Raw genomic sequence first — 7,456 nt, 5'->3', positions numbered from 1 at the left:
TTCCTGAGTGCAGAACCCACCGTGGGCCTCCATCTCACAACTCTGAGATCATGATCTGAGCCGAAATCAAGAGTCGGTCACATAACCGACTGAGCCAGCCAGGTGCCCACTTCTGTGCATTCTGAATAAAGATCGCTGTCATGACTGACCCCACCCCACTACCTTGCCTGGGTGGGAAATTCACACTTTGCGGTACACGGTGGCTGTCATCCTCCCTCCCTCCTTTGGCCGGACAGCAAGGGCCTGAAGAATCTTGGCTTCACCATGCATTGGCTTTTGATTGTGGGCAAATTAACAAACTCCTTGAGTCTTAGTTTCCTCATCTGTAAACTAGGCATCGAAGTAACTCTAGCTGCCTCCCAGGTGTGTTAGGAGGGTGAAATGTGCCCACAGCTGCAAGGTGAAATGGTAGAATACAGCAAGTGCTCAGTACCTGTGATCTGTTGCTGATGAGTCCCAGTTTCCTCATCTGTAAAATGGTGATAACAGTTTCCTCTGAGTGTGGAGAGGATTAAGTGAGATCAGAAAGTAGAGAATTTGGCCAGGGCCTGACTCATGGGAGTCTCTCAATACAGGTAGCCAATAACACAAAAATACAAAAAGCCTAATCGGGTTAGATCCTTAAATCGCCAGTTAAAGTAGTGAGATCGGCAGAAAACTTTCTCGCTGACATGCTGTAGGATTGGCACTAAATTCACAGAGGGCCTCAAACAAGTATAAAAGTCGGACTTCTTCTATACTAATCTCCCTTTAGAAAATTTTTTTTCAAGATTGTATTTATTTGAGAGACAGAGCCCAGAGGGAGAGGGAGAGGCAGAAGGAGAGGGAGAAGCAGACTCACCCCTGAGCAGAGACAATGATAAGGGACTTGATCCCAGGATCATGACCTGAGCCAAAGGCAGATTCTTTTTTTTTTTTTTTTTTTTTTTTTTTAGATTTTATTTATTTATTTGACAGAGATCACAAGTAGGCAGAGAAGCAGGCAGAGGGAGAGGAGGAAGCAGGCTCCCTGCTGACCAGAGAGCCCGATGCGGGGCTCGATCCCAGGACCCTGAGATCATGACCTGAGCCGAAGGAAGAGGCTTTAACCCACTGAGCCACCCAGGCGCCCCCAAAGGCAGATTCTTAACCAACAGAGCCAACCAGGCACCCCTAGAAATTATTTCATAACTTATTCACCATTATTTAATAAAACACAAAGTTGTCCACTTTTAAGTTTTAACCTTTACAGAAGTTGTTTTCTACAATTTTAAGTGTAAAAAAAAATTAAAAACCTTTCAGTAAGATAAAACTTTCATCAGGTCTTTATGTAATTCTTGCTAAAGAGAGAATGGAAAGAGGATTGGGATATGAAATGATGATAATAATAAAATTTTGAAATCCTTAATTCCCAAAGTCAATGCAACTTCTAAATTGTGCAGATCACACAAAGAATTTAATTGAGGTATATGAGAGGCTCCTCAATCCCCATAGATATTTACATGCTAGAAAAAGTTTTTGGGGTGCCTGGGTGGCTCAGTTGGTTAAGCATATGCCTTTGGCTCAGGTCATGGTCCCAGGGGTCCTGGGGTAGAGTCCCACATCGGGCTCCTGGTTGGCTCAGCGGGGAATCTGCTTCTCCCTCCCAATGCTTTCTCTCTCGCTCACTCTCTATCTCAAATAAATAAAAGCTTTTTTAAAAAAAGTTTCTGTTAGCAGGTTTCTAATGACATTATTTGTCAACATCCAAAAAGTTTTTATATATATTTAAAGTTGGACAACTACTGTTACATAGTGAATTGTTTATATGTATGAAATTCCGGTCAAGACGACTAAATTCCATGTGGCGCCACTAGTATGTTCTGTTGCAAACAACTGTCTCTGGCTGCCTGCCTTTGGCTCAGGTCATGATCCTGGGGTCCTGGAATGGAGACCCACATCAGGCTCCCTGCTCAGCGTGAGGCCTGCTTCTCCCTCTCCCACTCCCCCTGCTTGTGTTCCCTCTCTTGCTGTATCTCTCTTTACCAAAACAAAACAAGACAAAACAAAAAACCAGCTGTCTCAAAGTCTCACTGCCCTCATTTGTAAAAAGGGAGACCATGCTTATCTCTGTGGTGCCGTTGAGCTTAAGCAAGACACTGTATCCCAATTTTACAGGGACCCTGGCTTGCAGTAAATACTGAGTGCTTCTGTGTTACCTAAAAATGGAGGCTCATTAGCTCTATCTTTTATATACAGATGTGGGTGGGGCAAGGCTGTTGGATTGTTTCACTTCTGACACTCCCCACCCAGAGAGAGAGCATCAGTTCCCAGAGGCAAAGGGTTCAGTCCCACAGCTCTCTACTTCACAAGCCAGTCGCAAGCCCCCGTTGTTACCTGTGCATCTGACCTGGGGCTACAAATCGGAGGCTCCAACAACCCCTCTCCAACTCCGGGCACCAGTGTCAAGTCTAGGTTGCTACCTGTACTTCTGACTGGCCATAAATCAGAGGTTCCCACAACCTCCTCCTTGGCTTCCATTCATTGGCTAGGGCAGCTCACAGAACTCAGACAAACCTGTTTACTCCCTAAGGTACTGATTGATTACAAGGGATATTGCAGGAAATGAATCAATAGCCAAATGGAGGGATCCACAGGGTGAGGTTCAGAACAGAGGAGCTTTATCCTTCTGGAGGTTGGGCCTGGCACTGGGGCACATGGAAACTCCCTGAACCCCTCCTTTCAGGTTTTTATGAAGGCTTCATCACATAGGCGCCATTGATTCAATCACTGGCCATTGGTGATTGATGCAACCTCCAGCCTCACCCCGACACCCCCCCGCCCCGCCCTCCGGTGGAAATCGGGGGCGGGGACTGAAAGGTCCACCCCTGTATTCATGGTTGGTTTCCCTGCCTAGTCACAGGATAAGCAGCCTCATCCTCACATGCCTTTCACAAGTCACCTCACTACGGTAAATCCATTTGTGGTGGAAAAGAGCTTGAGGTGGTGGGTATTATAGAGGGCACGGCTTGCATGGAGCACTGGGTGTGGTGAAAAAATAATGAATAATGTTTTTCTGAAAATAAATAAATTGGAAAAAAAAAGAGCTTGTTACGAATAGCAAGACCTTCATCTCATCTTTATGGCTTTGAAGCAATTTCAGGAGCTGAAGCCAAGAGACCAAATATGATGACAAAAGATGCTCCCATTTCTCTTATCATTCAGGACATTCCAAGGAACTGTGAGCCGGAAACCATGGACAATGAACAAATATATATGAGAAATATATGTTGGTTGTCTGAATGACCAAATCTATATATTTTTTAATAAATCACAATATCACAACAGCTAAACAGTCTAAGGAGAAATTAGGAAATAACATAAAAAGCTAATTCAAAATAAAAATTAACCTCATATTCTATTTACATATTTTTCTTAAAATTATTTTAATGATCAAGTTTTCCTGCTCAGATTTGTGCCTTAGTGACATTAACCAAAAAACCCCAAAATTATAATATGACTGTACAGTGAAAGCTTAGCAGTGTTTGAAACTCAGTGTTAATGAAATGAAGACACAAAGGCAGAGAAAAAAAAAAAAACAGTTTTCAGCAAAAAAATAGTTTTTATAATTTTTCATTTCAACAACAAATTTCATAACAAAACTTCAAGAATATATTCATTATGAACTTCAGAATTTCTATCAGTGACTTTAGAATTTCCCCTACTGGAGTTCTGTATACTTCTATTTGCCTTTACTCAAAACTTGTACCTCAGAAAACATATTTAAAATTTTGTTGTTGTTGTTGTTAGAAAAAAAAAATTCAGAATGAATGTTCCTGTCTCATTGTATATAGCAAATGTTTGTGTTGCATGTGATAATTGTTATTTACTCTTTTTTTAAAGATTTTATTTAGTTATTTGACAGAGAGAGATAACAAGTAGGCAGAGAGGCAGGCAGAGAGAGAGAGGAGGAAGCAGGCTCCCTGCAGAGCAGAGAGCCCGATGCGGGACTCGATCCCAGGACCCTGAGATCATGACCTGAGCCGAAGGCAGCGGCTCAACCCACTGAGGCTATTTACTCTTAAAATGAAGACAGTTGTGTTCTAGGAATTGAACAGCAATTGGCCAAAGAATGATTGGTGGACTCTCTGGACATCAGTGTGGTAGATTACTCTTACGCTTTTTTCTTTTTTCATACTTAGTACTAAATTATTTTAAATTTATGGGAAGCTAAGGTAAATGAACCATAACTTCTCATTTTGTTGCAAGGGGCCTGACAGTTAAAGGGGACTAATTTGGGGGCACCTGGGTGGCTCAGTGGGTTGGGGCCTCTGCCTTCGGCTCAGGTCATGATGCCAGGGTCCTGGGATCAAGCACCGCATAGGGCTCTCTGCTCGGCAGGGACCCTCTCTCCCCCTCTCTCTTTGCCTGCCTCTCTGCCTACTTGTGATTTGTCTGTCAAATATATAAATAAAATCTTTTTTTAAAAAAGGGACTAATTTGAATGGTGGCCCTGAAAAGATTCCTGGAACCTGTGAATGTGCATTTATTTGAGGAAAAGTTCTTTATTGGTGTCACTAAATTAGGGACTTTGAGATAAAAAAAGATCATCTTGGATTATCTGGGTGGATCATAACACTGAGTTCCAAGGACCTTGGGAACATGACCTGAGCCAAAGGCCGACACTTAACTGACTGAGCCACGCAGGTGCCCCTTGACTTGAATTTTTAAAATGAAATAGCAATTAACTAGATGGAGACAAGAGGGAGGGGCATTCTAGGCAAAAGCAGCTGCAAGGCTGAAGGCACTGAGGTATCCTATATCAAGTGTCCTTGAACAAAAAGTTCTTGGTAACTTCAGACTGAGTTGAAAGAAAGCATGTGAAACTCTGTGAGCAGTAAGGATAGAAAGTTATCCATAGTATTGAGTACTCTGTTTTCTAAGGCCCAGAGCTCTGGTTTTAGTCTTTATATCAGAGACCATTTCTTAAGTTACATACAAGCTCAGTGAAATCTGGGCCGCCATTCATCAGTCCAGCCCAACTTTGTCATGGAGGAGAGAGAGGGCCAGTGTGGCCAGGCCACCCAGGTTGTCAAGATGTGCTTAAATCTCGGATGTAAGTAAACTATAATTTTTAAATATTGGTAACTAATTAAGGAAACATGTCAATTATCAAGAGATCTAAACCAAACTTCATTTCCGTTAGGTGGTAGGGGCCATTAAAAAGCTTAAGTTTTTAGATAATTAATTCTCTAATTATGGGGTGCAGCATGGAAGGTACAGTTCTGGGGTAGCCATTGTGACTGGAGGTCACATGACTATGCTGTCATGCTGGGAGGCGGTCAGAGCAGTGGGAATGGGGAGGTGGAGACAGTGCATGACTGGAGATAACTTGTTGGATTGGAGAGAAAAGAGGGCATGTAGAATAGATCCTGGATTATTTAGTTAGCTGGGTATAAAGGTATGATACCCTGAGACGAGGAATAAAAGCAGAGTTTGGTGGAAAATAAGTTCAGTTGTGGAAATTTTGAATCTTTGGTGACTTTCACTAATTTGATTGGAGATGTCCAGGGCAACTTAAGATATATGTGTGAATCTTATCAAAAAGACCTAGACTAAGAATAATGTGTTACGTTATATTTTATGTTGTATTATATTTTTAAAAATTTCAGCAGGAACGTCATATACTTAAGTGTTTATTGGATGAAAAGAAAAGAGAGCCTAGGCCAGAGCTATGTAAAACCTGACTTTTTTGGAGCATGTAGGGTTCCAGAAGCACTACAAGAAACAAAAAAGTGACTAAAAATCATGCATGAAAATCAGGTGAGAGCTGATATACAAAATCCAATGAAGGATTGATCTTTAAGGAGGTATAAATGTCAAATATCTAATAAAGATTAAGCAAATGATTAAGCAAAAGATTAAAGAAAATGACCATTGTTGTTTTTTTTTAAATTTTATTTATTTATTTGACAGAGAGAGAGAGATCACAAGTAAGCACAGAGCCAGGCAGAGAGAGGGGGAAGCAGGCTCCCTGCTGAGCAGAGAGCCTGATGCCGGGCTCAGTCCCAGGACCCTGAGATCATGACCTGAGCCGAAGGCAGAGGCTTAACCCACTGAGCCACCCAGGTGCCCCCTGAGCACTGGTTTTGACACTACTAAGATAATTGGTGAAATTAGAATATTTTTAAGTATTTCAGTTAGGAATGTGAAAGAGTTTTAGGAGATGTAGAATGCTCTAAATCCATAGAACAATGTGAAAATTGCACTTTAAGGAGAAAGGAAATTATCCTAGAAGGATATATAGTCTATAAGAACAGTACATTGGTAAATACGTAGAAATATCTAACTGAAAGCTCTGTATGTAACAGTGGTAATATCATCTAAGTACAAGAGACTAAATCTACAGAATGGAAAGGGAAGGGAAACATGGCCAAGTACTGTTCTTAAGTTAAATATCTTAAGAATGCGTGTCAAGATTTCAAGTATAACCAGTCAAAATTAGGGTGTATAAATTACAAATCAGAAAGAGAAAGATGTGGGGCACCTGGGTGGCTCAGTGAGTTAAGCCTCTGCCTTCAGCTCAGGTCATGATCTCAGGGTCTTGGGATCGAGCCCTGCATCGGGCTGTCTGCTGGGTAGGGAGCCTCCTTTCCCTGCAACCCACTGTCTCTGCCTACTTGTGATCTGTCTCTCTCTCTCTCTTTCTCTCTGTCAAATAAATAAATAAAAACTTAAAAAATAAAAAAAGAGAAAGATGTGAAGTAAGAGAATAAACTAATACAATAAAAAAGAAGTGTACTCACAGCAATAAATGAGAAATGGTTAAATGGTAAAAACATCAAATATTTAAAAGATACCAAAAGGCCAGTGTATTAAAATTAATAAGACATGAATGGTCAGATTGAACTTTTAAAACTTGAACTTTATGCCATTTACCATAATGACACCCAAAACATAGAGACATAGACAGCTTGAAAATAGAAGGAGGAAATATATATGTCAGCAAAAAACTAGCCTAAACCAAAACACTGGTGTGATTATATTGTAAAAAAGATTTTAAGATGAAACACATCATTAAGCAGAGGAGGGTAAGTATATAATGACAAAAAATTCAATTCCTTTAGAAGATACAGCACTTCTAAACATATATGTCCCAATAAAATTGCTCTAAAGTTGATGATGAGCAAAATAATAGAACCACAGAGAGAAATGGGAAAACCCACCATCAAAATGGGATATTTAAAGATTTTATTTATCTATCTGACAGAGAGAGATTACAAGTAGGCAGAGAGGCAGGCAGAGAGAGAGAGGAGGAAGCAGGCTCCCTGCTGAGCAGAGAGCCCGATGTGGGACTCAATCCCAGGACCCTGAGATCATGACCTGAGCCGAAGGCAGCGGCCCAACCCACTGAGCCACCCAGGCTCCCCCAAAATGGGATATTTAAGCATGTCTTCCAATTATTGACAAAAGCCAAGAAGATTGGAACTACACAATC

Source organism: Neovison vison, chromosome 1, assembly GCF_020171115.1.
Source record: "Neovison vison isolate M4711 chromosome 1, ASM_NN_V1, whole genome shotgun sequence".
Taxonomy (NCBI): Eukaryota; Metazoa; Chordata; class Mammalia; order Carnivora; family Mustelidae; genus Neogale; species Neogale vison.
This window is presented reverse-complemented; position numbering follows the sequence as displayed.